The sequence below is a fragment of the Squalius cephalus genome (assembly GCF_949319135.1).
Source record: "Squalius cephalus genome assembly, chromosome: 3".
Lineage (NCBI taxonomy): Eukaryota > Metazoa > Chordata > Actinopteri > Cypriniformes > Leuciscidae > Squalius > Squalius cephalus.
In genome coordinates this window covers 59,564,106-59,577,684 of record NC_137124.1, presented here as the reverse complement: position 1 = coordinate 59,577,684, position 13,579 = coordinate 59,564,106, and the positions used below count along the sequence as shown (strand labels likewise).

The following is a 13,579-nucleotide window of genomic DNA, read 5'->3' as shown; positions in this document are numbered from 1 at the left end:
ATGTTACAACATCATCTGGTCTCCCTTGTGGAAAAAAAAACATATAATGAGGTGCAAGTTAAATAAATTATAGCCTAAACTCTTTAAATAAATTGTTATCATGGTCTCTATTTTCCGATAAAGCAAAATGCATTAAGCAGACATAAGCTGTCAGATTTAACTAATTAACTATTCTTTTTTAACCTTTAGCCTAAATTTAAAGCAGATTTTAGACGTTTCAGTGGGACATTTCTGTTGTTGGGATAGAACAATACAATAAAGCAAAATATTATCATTTATTTTATTCTATGTACCTTTTCATAGGCTACATTAAATGATTCACCACATTTTAAGCATTGAACATCATGTAACGTTATGTCTAAAGTATAAGTCTGAACTAAGCTATTGCTTTCGATCTTTTCCTCAACGAGTTGTCTAAAAGAGAGTGAGGGGAAAAAAACATAAGAACATGTGATGATGTTTCATCAAAACAAAGTTGTTTTGATCGCGCGCGTGCACCTGTTTGCTGCGGAATGTCGCGACACACTTGGCCCCGCCCACTTACACTTGTCCTTCCATTCTGATTGGTTGATCCAGTTGTCCGTCTAGCTCTATCTGCACCTGACTCTCTCTTCTCTTCTTTACTCGAGAATGTGGCGCTAAAAACAGCCTTTAAACATCAGATATTTATTCAACACTCAACATCTCCCGCTTAAAGCTCGTGCTCGTAGCCAGAAGGCAAACCTGGTTTCCTTTAAAAGACCCGAAATACGATGCCCAGATCTTTCCTGGTGAAGAAACACCTCACGAACAAGAAGCCTATGGAGTGCTGGACTCAAAGAAACACGGTAACTTATTTCCAGACTCGGACTAAAATACTAACTACATTTGTCAGTCTTGTTAAAGATGTTTGTTCTGTACCTAATATAACGTCTCGGTTACGGATGTAACCCTCGTTCCCTGAGTAGGGAACGGAGACGTTACGTCGGATGACGACGATTGGGGTTTCGCTTAGAAAGCCTCTCACCTTCGAGTATATAAAACGAGCCAATGGCAATGAAATGCCATGGGTCTGCGGAATTTGCATAGCGTATCTCCGCCCACCGCAGGGGGTATATAAGGAAGTACGCTGCAATATGCAGATATGTCTTCGCTGAGGAGCCGAGACTGAACTCAGGCGTTTTTCAGCGATACAGCGGAAGTGGCAGGAAGACGTAACGTCTCCGTTCCCTACTCAGGGAACGAGGGTTACATCCGTAACCGAGACGTTCCCTTTCGTGGTCACTCCGAGTTACGTCGGATGACGACGATTGGGGTTCCAGTCTAATCACGCCACCTCGGCTGTCATCCAGTGCCCTGCGTAAGTCTGAGCTCCCTGTTGTGAGACTAGCACGAACGAAGGAGTCCTACTTAACACAGGAATACCAAGGTACACTGGGAAGCATATCTCAGGAGAAATATGCAATTATGCCCAACCATTAAGGGGGGGGACTTGAGAGACACATATGACCCAGAGGGATGCATATGGGGTATCACTGAGGTGTCCAGCCGCAGGTGGAATATTTAAACCCCAGGGGTGGCAAGGTGGCTTGCCAAGGGAAAGACACACGCTCAAAAGAGACTTACAGTGGAATACACATGTGGGGGTCGCCCAAAGGGGGGACCATGCACATGGAGGCACCTAGTCAAGCGCAAAAGCTGTGTTATGGCAGATTGGCATAACTCAGGCGTTGATGTAACCAGTGCTGGAGGAAACTCAGAGCTTATCAGACTCACCTGAGAAGATGATCGCACGTATCCCGTCCGTGGAGAGGAATGGCGAGCAAGCGAAGACACCTGAGCAGAATCTAGTACCGGCTGGTTGAAGCGAGTACATGGGAAGAAACTGGCTCTACTCGGAGATTATAGAATCTCGCGAATGTGTTGGGTGTCGCCCAGCCTGCAGCTCTACAAATGTCTGTTAGCGAGGCGCCATGCGCTAGAGCCCAAGAGGAAGCCACACTACGAGTCGAGTGAGCTTTCACACCAAGGGGGCATTGACGACCTTGCTGCTGGTATGCCAAAGCAATGGTATCCACTATCCAGTGAGATAACCTTTGCTTTGAGAGAGCCTTTCCCTTCAGCTTCCCACCATAACAGACAAAGAGCTGGTCTGAGGTCCTGAAACACCGCGTTCTGTCCACGTAAGCACGAAGGGCGCGTACTGGACAGAGCAGTGCCAAGGCTGGGTCTGCCTCCTCCAAGGGCAGCGCTTGCAGGTTCACTACCTGGTCTCGAAAGGGTGTGGTAGGAACCTTGGGCACGTATCCAAGCCGGGGTCTCAGGATCACGTGAGAGTTAGCCGGCCCGAATTCCAGGCACGCTTCGTCAACCGAAAATGCCTGCAGGTCCCCTACCCTCTTGATGGAGGCCAATGCAACCAGGAGCGCTGTCTTCATAGACAGGAACTTAAGCTCTGCTGATTGCAAAGGCTCAAATGGAGCACTCTGCAGGGCAGTTAGAACACTGAGAGGTCCCAAGAGGGTACGAGGGGAGGACGAGGAGGATTCAGTCTTCTCGCTCCCCTCAGGAACCTGACGATCAGGTCGTGCTTCCCCAGAGACTTACCATCAACTGCTTTGTGATGTGCGGCAATGGCGGCAACATACACTTTCAGGGTGGAGGGAGACAGCCTTCGCTCCAACCCTTCTTGCAGGAAGGAAAGCACGACACTGATGGGGCAATTCGTGGGTTCTTGATGTTTAGAAGAACACCAGTTGACAAAGAGGTTCCACTTCAACGCATAGGCATGTCTCGTGGACGATGCTCTAGCGGAAGTGATGGTAGCCACCACCGCTGGTGGTAGGGTACTCAAACCTGCCTCGTCCCGTCCAGGAGCCACATGTGGAGGTTCCAAAGATCGGGACGAGGGTGCCAAAGGGTGCCCCGTCCCTGAGAAAGGAGGTCCTTCCTCAGGGGAATTGGCCAGGGAGGTGCTGTCGCGAGAAGTACTAGTTTGGAGAACCAGTTCCGGTTGTGCCAATACAGGGCAACCAAAATGACCTGCTCCTCGTCCTCCCTGATCTTGCGTAAGGTCTGCGCAAGAAGGCTCACTGGGGGAAACGCATACTTGCGTAGGCCCCGCGGCCAGCTGTGCGCCAGTGCATCCGTGCCGAGCGTGCCCTCGGTCAGGGAATAATACAGGTCGCAGTGGGACGAGTCGTGGGAGGCAAACAGATCTACCTGTGCGTCGCCGAACTGATCCCAAATCAGCTGGACCGTCTGGGGATGGAGTCGCCATTCTCCAGCGAGAGGCCGAACTCGAGACAGCTCGTCGGCCGCCTGGTTCAGGTGTCCTGGGATATAAATGGCTCGAAGCGACCTCAGATGCTTCTGACTCCATATGAGGAGGTGGCGAGCAAGTTGCGACATACGGCGTGAGCGTAGACCACCCTGATGGTTGATGTACGCTACTGTTGCGGTATTGTCTGATCGGACTAGTACGTGCTGACCCCTGAGCAGCGCATGGAAGCGGTGCAGGGCGAGACGTACAGCCAGCAACTCGAGGCAATTGACATGCCAAAGGCGCTGGGGTCCTGTCCAGGAGCCCGCGGCAGCATGACCATTGCACATGGCGCCCCAGCCCGTGGTGGAGGCATCTGTTGATACAACAACATGCCGGGAAACTCGTTCTAAGGGCACTCCGGCCCGTAGAAAAATGAGGTTCGTCCACGGGGTGAAGGTCTGACGGCAGGCTGGAGTCACTGGGACTCGGAGCGTGCCGTGTTGCCATGCCCACCTCGGGACTCGATCGCGAAGCCAAAGCTGAAGCGGTCTCATATGAAGCAATCCCAGCGGCGTTACTGCGGCTGCGGATGCCATATGCCCCAGGAGCCTCTGAAAAAATTTCAGTGGAACCGCACTCTTGCCCTCGAACTGACGAAGACAAGTCAGCAGTGACTGCGCGCGCTCGCTCGTAAGCTGCGCGCACATGGCGACCGAGTCGATCTCCATACCGAGAAAAGAGATCCTCTGCACGGGGCAGAGTTTGCTCTTCTCCCAGTTGACCCGAAGGCCCAGACGAGCTAGGTGCCGGAGCACTAGGTCCCTGTGTTCGCAAACCTGGTCTCGAGAGTGAGCTAGGATTAGCCAGTCGTCGAGATAGTTCAGGATGCGAACCCCGTGTTCCCGGAGGGGAACAAGGGCTGCCTCGACGACCTTCGTGAAGACGCGAGGAGACAGGGCTAGCCCAAAAGGGAGAACCGCGTACTGGTATGCCTGCCCCTCGAAAGCAAACCGTAGAAACGGTCTGTGTCGAGGTAAAATGGAGACATGGAAGTAGGCGTCCTTCAGGTCGATCGCTGCAAACCAATCCTGCGGCCGCACACACTGGAGGATGTGTTTGGCCGTTAGCATCTTGAACGGCAGCCTGTGAAGGGAGCGGTTCAAGACGCGCAGGTCGAGGATTGGCCGTAACCCACCAGACTTCTTGGGTACAATGAAGTAAGGGCTGTAGAAGCCGGACTTCATCTCGGCTGGAGGGACAATCTCGATCGCACCCTTCGCCAGTAGGGTGGCGACCTCCGCTCTCATGACAGGGGCATTGCCACCGACCATAGTGAAGCGGACTCCTCTGAAGCGGGAAGGAGATATCGCGAACTGAATCGCGTAGCCGAATCTGATGGTTCTCGCGACCCAGCGGGACAGTCTGGGAAGCTCTAGCCAGGCCTCCAGAAAGTGCACCAGAGGGGTCATACGAACCACAAACGCACCGTCGGTGGGGCAGCGAGGCGGAATGACCGGCACCGGCGAGGGTGGCATAGCGGCCCTGTGCGGGGGCACGGTCATTAACCGCGTCCTGCCAGAGGAGGCCAGGGGAGGGCGCGCGTCCCACGGGGGCGTGCTCTGGCAGGGGTCTGGCGACAGAGGGGGATGAGAGGAGCGTGGCCCGTGGGCGGCGCGTGCTGTCATCCACAGCCTCTTGGGGCTTGGAGGAAGGGACATCTGTTCTTGAAACAAGAATTTCCCCCCGGCCCTCCACCGGGGAAAGGAGTGGCCCTGCTACCAGCTCCTGAGAAGAACTGAGCCCTAACCCCAAGCTGCCCGTCTCAGAAGTGCTGCTTAGCATGGCGTTTAGCCGGCTAAGGGGCGGAGACAGGCGGTGCCACCCTCCTGCGACCTCCTCTGCTGTGGGCCAGTGAAGGCTCGAGGGGAGGAACGCAGAGGGGCGGTGTCGGCGGGAAGCAGGCTAAGGAGACCGCACGGACAGATGACCGTCGGTGCAGAAGGTCCTGCGCCTGCTTATAGAGTGATCGAAGACTGTTGGGCGCAATCCTCAACCACACCGCCGACTAGGCTGCCCGTCTCAAAAGTGCTGCTTAGGCTGGCGTGGCAGTCTAAGGGGCGGAGACGGGCAGCGCCGCCCTCCTGCGACTTGCTCCTGCTCAGGGCCGGTGAAGACCCGAGGGGAGCAACCGCATGGAGGGGGCCTTGGCGGGAAGCAGACTAAGGAGACCACACGTGCAGGACCGATGGATGACCATCGGTGCAGGACCCGAGTCTACTTCAGGTGGTCGAAGCCACACCGCCAAAGAGCCCAGCCCGGGACATGGGGGAGCTTAGAAAATGAACTCTCAGACACCCCCACATCAACCTGGCTAAGCCCATGTCTGGACCACACTAGTGGACATCACCTGACCCAGGATCACGCAGGTGCTGATGTCGCCTGAGCGAGGTCGGCAGTGTGCGTGGCGGAACAAACCAGGCCGGGCATGGGAGGCATAGCGTCCCAGCATAGGGGCGTGGTTAGAATTTCCGCGTTCTGCCAGGGTTGGCCAGGGAAGGACTAGCGTTCCACTGCGGCCGGTTCGACAGAACTCCCGGGACAGCACTGCATCGAAGGCGCAGGCGACACACAGCACTGCATGACCGTGCCACGATAGTGACAGGGAACATGCAGACCATGATCGCCGTGCGATCGAAAGCAGCGAAGGCGGAGGACACCCGCGGGCCACGAAAGTCACGTGGAGTCTCGCGCAGCGCAGGCGTCCTGATGCACGTCCGGGAGAAGCTTACAGCGCTCGGGGGGAGGGCGGGGCCACTCCAGCCGATGCTTTCAGCTGCCCGGGAAAGCATGGCTGACAGCTCTGGATCGGTCCCGGCAACGATGGCACTCCCGTGGGAGGCAACGTAGTCGAAACTTCATTTCCAGAGGAATCAAGCCCGCCTTGTGATGCTGTGAGTGCATGGTCTGCGATGTGGAGGGGGGTGTGGCCCGAGGAATTGACTCGTCGGTTGTTGTGCCACACCAAACCCTCAGATCACCCTGGCCACCAGCCAAAGTATCCCTTCTCGAGGAAGAGATAAATTGGGGTGTGGCAGAGGGGACTCTACTCACATGGAGATCATTGAGTCTTGATCTATAAACATCGCGATGGTCATGTTCCCGCAATGAAAACATGACTCATCAACGAGCACTGCCGAGCGTGATTAAGCCCAACACGCAAAACAGCGCTCGCGACCGTTAGGCAGATGACTCACGCACACACATCCAGAAAATACACGGGCGAACCGTCTTGAAAAAGACGTGCCGCGTGCAGCTCTTTTAGAGAGTGGAAAAGCTCAGCAGAGTGCTGAAACGCCCAGGGAGAAACACACTCACTGTCGGCAGATTACTGCACAAATCAGCAGCAGGAAATGCGATCTCGCTGGAAAGCGCTGTCACACCAACACACTGAAGAGCCGCTCGTCTCGAAGAGATTTGAGATGACACTCAAAAGGCTTGTGGAGTGAAGTACTGAACTTGGCTCCGAAGCGAAAACATATCTGCATATTGCAGCGTACTTCCTTATATACCCCCTGCGGTGGGCGGAGATACGCTATGCAAATTCCGCAGACCCATGGCATTTCATTGCCATTGGCTCGTTTTATATACTCGAAGGTGAGAGGCTTTCTAAGCGAAACCCCAATCGTCGTCATCCGACGTAACTCGGAGTGAACTATTTGTTTGTTTGTTTCATAGTTGGGTTATTATTATTTATAATAGGCTATATAATTTATAATAGGCTCATGTTGTTCCAACCCCGTAAGACCTTCGTTCATCTTCGGAACACAAATTAAGATATTTTTGATGAAATCTGAGTGCTGGATCACTCCTCCTGCAGGCTTATGGACACTATAACTTGCTGGCCCAGAAAATGTATTAAAGACATTGTTAATATAGTCCAAGTGACTCCAGTGGCTCAATCTTAAGTTTATAAAGCGACGAGAATACTTTTTGTGCGCAAAAACAAACAAAAATAACGACTTTATTCCACTTTTCATTTCCTTCTCTCTGGGCCTCGGGTCTTTTCACGTAGTGTTTAAGCGTAGCGCGTCTGTGTTGCACGTCACCACGTAGGCTCACTATTGGGCAACTCTGGTCATGTGTGATACGTGGTGACGTGAAACATAGACGCGCTACGTTATTACAATACGTAAAAAAAACTCGAGGCCCAGAGAGAAGGAATTGAAAAGTGGAATAAAGTCGTTATATTTGTTTGTTTTTGCGCACAAAAAGTATTCTCGTCGCTTTATAAACTTAAGATTGAGCCACTGGAGTCACTTGGACTATATTAACAATGTCTTTAATACATTTTCTGGGCCAGCAAGTTATAGTGTCCATAAGCCTGCAGGAGGAGTGATCCAGCTCTCAGATTTCATCAAAAATATCTTAATTTGTGTTCCGAAGATGAACGAAGGTCTTACGGGGTTGGAACAACATGAGGGTGAGTAATTACTGACAGAATTTTCATTTTTGGGTGAACTAACCCTTTAATATCACAAATAAAGCAAACAAATTAGGGTGAACATGTACATTTTCCCAGGCCTATATGTTCTCATATACAAGTTAAATTTATGGTGTTAAATGATACATTTCCAAATTATTTTGCAATGCGGATGTAAGCGTGCAAGACTTCTGATTCATTATAGGACTAATGAGAAGAAAGACAAAATGAGTCAAAAGAGTAAATGTAAAACTATTTGTGCAACAAAACACACAAAAAAAAATGGTTTGGGTCAAATATGGGCAAACCCAACCATTAGTTCAAATGTAAAAAAAAAACAAAAAAACATTTTGCCCAACGGTTGGGTTTGTCTATATTTGATTGTTGAAACAACCCAGCATTTTTTAGAGAAAAATTATAATAATAATAGAGTAATAATTGCAAAATACCTGCAGCATTTTGCACATTACAAAGATCCTTATTACATTTAAATTTACATTTATTACAGTAAGTTCATAAGTCGACACCATTGCTGAGTATTTCCTACTTAAAACTGCAGTGAACCAAAGACAGTCTCAAAAACACGCTTTTTGTAACCAATCAGATCAACGTGTGATCGTCAACCAGTGGATCTCTGAGCTGAGTGAGTGAGTGGAGGCGGGGCTCATTTGAATATTCATAGAACCACGCATACTAAATGAGGCAAGGGTGTCGAGTTACATTCAAGATATTTTAAGGCATGGAGATATTAAGGAAAAAACATTTTAATGTGTAATTTTGGTGTTTAAAGATGAGTTTTAAGGGATACAATTATTGACTACAGGGGGACTTTAAATTTTAAACCCAACGGTTGGGTTTGTCCATATTTGACCCAAACATGGTTTGAAACAACCCAGCATTTTTTAGAGTGAGTTTATGATTACGATAAAGAAAAAGCGGATGACACCAGAAGCCTCGCACATTCAAGTTACACTTGCTCTTATGTTAAAACTAAGGTGGATAATGGGAAATCAATCATGTTTAAAGGCACATTTTATTATTTCAGGCTCCAGGGTTAACCAGTTGAGAAATAATCTGGTAACACTTTACAATAACGTTCATTAGTTAACATTAGTTAACTACCTTAGTTAACATGAACTAAAAATGAACAATAATTCTACAGCATTTATTAATCTTAGTTAATGAACATTTCAACATTTACTAATACGTTATTAAAATCAAAGGTTGTATTTGTTAACATTAGTTAATGCACTGTGAACAAACATGAACAAAGATTAATAAATACTGTAACAAATGTATTGCTCTTGTTAGTTGATGTTAGTAAATACAGGTACATTAACTAATCGACCTTATATATTGTGTTACCAATAATATTTGGGAATTATAGAGATTTATTTAAATGTTGACCAATGGACTCAGGTTATGAGAACGATCTGATCATGTGCCTTACATATCTTCACAGATGTGATTCATATTGAATCTTCAAGCTCCAAACTCAAAGCACTGAATCCTCACGAGACTCTGTGTCCTTCGGGATTGAGCTCGACTTTACAGATGAACCCGATCAGCTCAGGGATGTACGTTCCTCCACAGAACCCGGTTCTGGGTCTCTCTTTCCCTTTCCCTGTGACGTCCAGTCCTCTTTCAGATCCACGCTCATTCCCGCTTTCCCAAAGAGTGCTTCAGGATCGCAGTGATGGATGCTTCGACTGCCAGAGAGCGTTCCTGAGCTTCTCGAGTCTGACGGGCCAGAGGCAGTGCCAGAGGTTCTTCGTCTGCAAGTTCTGCGAGAAGGAGTACGTGAGTCTGGGAGCGCTGAAGATGCACATCCGCACACACACTCTGCCGTGTGTGTGTAAGCTGTGTGGGAAGGCCTTCTCCAGGCCCTGGCTGCTTCAGGGACACATTCGCACACACACAGGTACGATCAGACTCGTAGAGGGAAAGTTGTCACTCAAAAAATGTGTCGTTTTCTCAACACACACTCTTAAAAATAAAGGTTCTGAAAGGGGATTTTCGCAGTGAATTTTGAGAAAACTACAAAAAAAAAATCTTTAAATTTACGGTAAAAAACTGGCAGCTCTGGTTGCCAGAAATTTACGGTAAAAAATATGGTAACAACATTTTATTTATGATTTTATTTTAATTCACAAATGGTAGAAATTATGGATAATATAGCACCACTAAAACTTAAGAAAGTCAATAAAAAACAGAAAGCCCCATGGAAGCTTAATTCAACAGTTAAGCTCTTGAAGAGAGAATGTAGGAAGACAGAAAGACAGTGGCGAAAAACCAAACTCCCAGTACACTATTATATCTACAAGGAAAAGCTTAAAAACATTAATACTGAAACTGGTCAAGCAAGACAGTTGTTCTTTTCTAACATTATCAACCAAAACATAACGCTCGAGTTCTTTTCTCGACAGTGGAAAAACTGACAACCCCCACTCAAAAACTGCCACCTGAATTCATCTCGACCATAAAGTGTAATGAGTTTGCGTTTTTTGGGGGGGGGTTTTATCCAAAATTGATCAAATTAGATTGAACATAATACATCAAAAGCATATTATGCAACCAGAACAAATAACTACAGGAACATTAAACAGGATGGGTAACTTCAGTTTGATCGATACTGAAACACTTAATAAGACAGTACAAAGCCTCACCTCTTTCACTTGTACACTAGATACTCTACCCACCACCTTTTTAAAATCTGTTTTTCATATTCTAGCACCAGAATTGCTTAACATTATAAATTCATCTTTACAAATGGGCACATTTCCTAAATCCCTAAAGACTGCTGTTATAAAACCACTTCTCGAAAATAATAACTTAGACACATCCATATTAAGTAACTATAGGCCCATTTCAAACCTACCGTTCATTGGCAAAATTATTGAAAAAATTGTTTTCAATCAACCTACATCTTTTTTAACACTTAAAGGTCCCGTTCTGCGTGATCCCATGTTTCAAACTTTAGTTAGTGTGTAATGTTGCTGTTAGAGCATAAATAATATCTGTAAAATTATAAAGCTCAAAGTTCAATGCCAAACGAGATATTTTATTTAACAGAAGTTGACTACAAAAAACGGCTCGATTGGACTACATCCCTCTACTTCCTTCTTTAGTGATGTCACTAGAACCGTTTCTTGACTAACCTCCGCCCACAGGAATGCTCCCTCAACTCTACTGGCTACTTGTGCACTTCTTATAACTTAGGCTACTGTGTTTACTCAGCTCTTACGGTGATTTTCTGAAGTAAAACTGACGCTTCATCTTTTGTGTGATGTACAATAAACTTTATTAAACTCATCAGTACATGTTTGATCATCATTCACACAGCAGACTTGTAGGCTATTAATAAATAATGGATACATAGCCTACAAGCAGATGACAAATACGTTATAATAACCGTAATTAAACTACTAAACCATACCTGTTTCATCTCTATACAGCACTCTGACTCTGTAGGCATTATTGTCCGACTCGAAATGAACGCCGTTACTGAGAGTTTCTGATATTATCATCATTCCGTGAGGTGAAATTGTCCTGAGAGACTGAACGCGAGCTCATGAAGCTCCGCCCCCTGTGTCGTCCAGCAGCACCTCATTTGCATTTAAAGGGCACACACTGAAACAGCTCGTTTTTCTGAGCCCCAAAAAATGTCAATTTAAACATGCTGTAAAAAATGATCTGTTGGGTATTTTGAGCTCAAACTTCACATACACACTCTGGGGACATCAGAGACTTATTTTACATCTTGTGAAAAGGGGCATATAGCGGGACCTTTAACAACTGCCTAGACGATTTTCAGTCAGGTTTCCGGACTCACCATAGTACAGAAACAGCTCTTGCTAAAGTCACAAGTGACATCCGGCTAAATACAGATGCAGGCAAGGCATCCATCTTAGTATTATTGGATCTCAGTGCGGCTTTCGACACTGTTGACCATTACATATTGCTTCATCGACTGGAACATTGGGTTGGCTTCACCGGTGTTGTGATCAGCTGGCTAAAATCGTATCTTAGTGACAGGAGTTTTATTGTTAAAATTGGAAATTGTTCCTCAACACTAACATCTTTGACCTGTGGAGTTCCCCAGGGCTCAATTTTAGGTCCACTGTTATTCAATCTTTATATGCTACCACTTGGTAAACTCATAAAAAAAAAATGTAATCTCTTACCACAGTTATGCTGATGACACACAAATTTATTTACCTCTAATGCCTAATGACTATACCCCCATTGAAACTCTTTGTCAGTGCATTGAAGAAATAGATACTTGGATGTCACAGAACTTTCTCCAGCTCAATAAAAATAAAACTGAGGTTATCGTTTTTGGAAGAAATGATGTGAAATCTCTACCCTGCTTGAAACAAAGGGCTTAATAGCAAAGAAAGTGGTAAGAAACCTTGGTGTCCTAATAGATAATAATCTAAATTTTAATAGTCACATAAAAACAATCACAAAATCAGCATATTTTCATCTTAAAAATATGAATAAACTTAAAAGATTCATGTCTAAGGAGGATCTTGAAAAGATCATACATGCTTTTATTTCTAGTAGGATTGATTATTGTAATGTGCTTTTAACAGGTCTCCCCAAAAAGACTTTAAAACCGCTACAAATGGTACAGAATAGTGCAGCCAGGATCCTTACAAAAAAACAAAAGAATAGATCATATCACTCCAATTTTAAAGTCCTTACACTGGCTCCCAATTAGATACAGGATTCATTTTAAGGCACTCTTATTAGTTTTTAAGTCAATAAAGGGGATGGGACCTAAATACCTTCATGATATGTTTCTACAGTATACTCAACCAAGACCCCTTAGATCACAACATAAACAGCTTCTACTAAAACCTATTTTCAGAACAAAACAAGGGGAAGCTGTTTTTAACTACTTTGGCGTCCATCTCTGGAACCAGCTTCCAGAAAACATTTAAAACGCTCCAACAATCACAATTTTTAAAACTAGACTAAAGACCAAGCTTTTTTCAGATGCTTTCTGCAGTTAATGCATAATAAATAAATATATTTATTTTCATTTTGTACTATTATTTTTTTTTCTTTTGTTTTAACAGACTCTTTGTTGGTGTTTTAATATAGAATTTTAATTATTTTTACTATTGCCAAAATTGTATGTAGTTCCATATTTTTATTTTTATTTTTATTTGTATATTTTTGTGTGAAGCGCATTGCATTGCTGGTTCTAAGAAGTAATGGCTGTAAAACCCCGACTCGCTCTCGGCCAAGGGGACGGTTTCCACCACCCCTTTTCTCAGCAAATTCGCTATCTCGGTGCGAAGTAGGTGTGCTACTTCTTGATTCACCGAGGTTTCGACCCGGGCTGTGAAGCGCGGTGGTCTGCAAGCGAATTGTAACGAGTAACCCTGTTTCACTGTCTTTAGAACCCATTTTGAGACTCCCTTGCTTTCGCGTGAATGGCCAGGGGTAGAATGAACACCTCGTGCGGTGGCTCTGTAACTGGCACCCCGGTCGTAGAAACGGGGAGATGTTGTATTACAGACACAGCTGTGTGGGCTCGCGGCTCTAGGCACAGAGTGCTTTTCACAAAGTGTGTGCATTGTGCGGCAGACACGTGATCTGCACTTGAAACACTGCCAGCTTGAGCTGGGTTCATACGCTGAGGCGTTATGTGTGTGCGTAGCGCAGATACAGTCGTTTTCATAGGCAGGGGTGAGGACTGTACAGCGGGCACATTTCCTACACTTAAAACATGAACGGCATGAGCCGTTTTAGTGCAACTGTTGAACTGTTGAACTATCTCTCTCTCCAGTCCAAAAACCACTAATCAAAACAAAAATACTTTCATATGGCACTCCCCAAAACTT

The 13,579-nt window shown here is 46.3% G+C and overlaps 1 pseudogene across 1 annotated transcript; it reads left to right on the top strand.

Moving 5' to 3' along the window:
- Positions 1–598: 598 nt before the first annotated feature.
- Positions 599–13,330, top strand: LOC307155279 (annotated as a pseudogene). The gene is made up of 3 exons (XR_013824048.1): positions 599–827; positions 9,187–9,645; positions 13,323–13,330. The product of XR_013824048.1 is annotated as an uncharacterized misc_RNA (transcript).
- Positions 13,331–13,579: the final 249 nt, after the last annotated feature.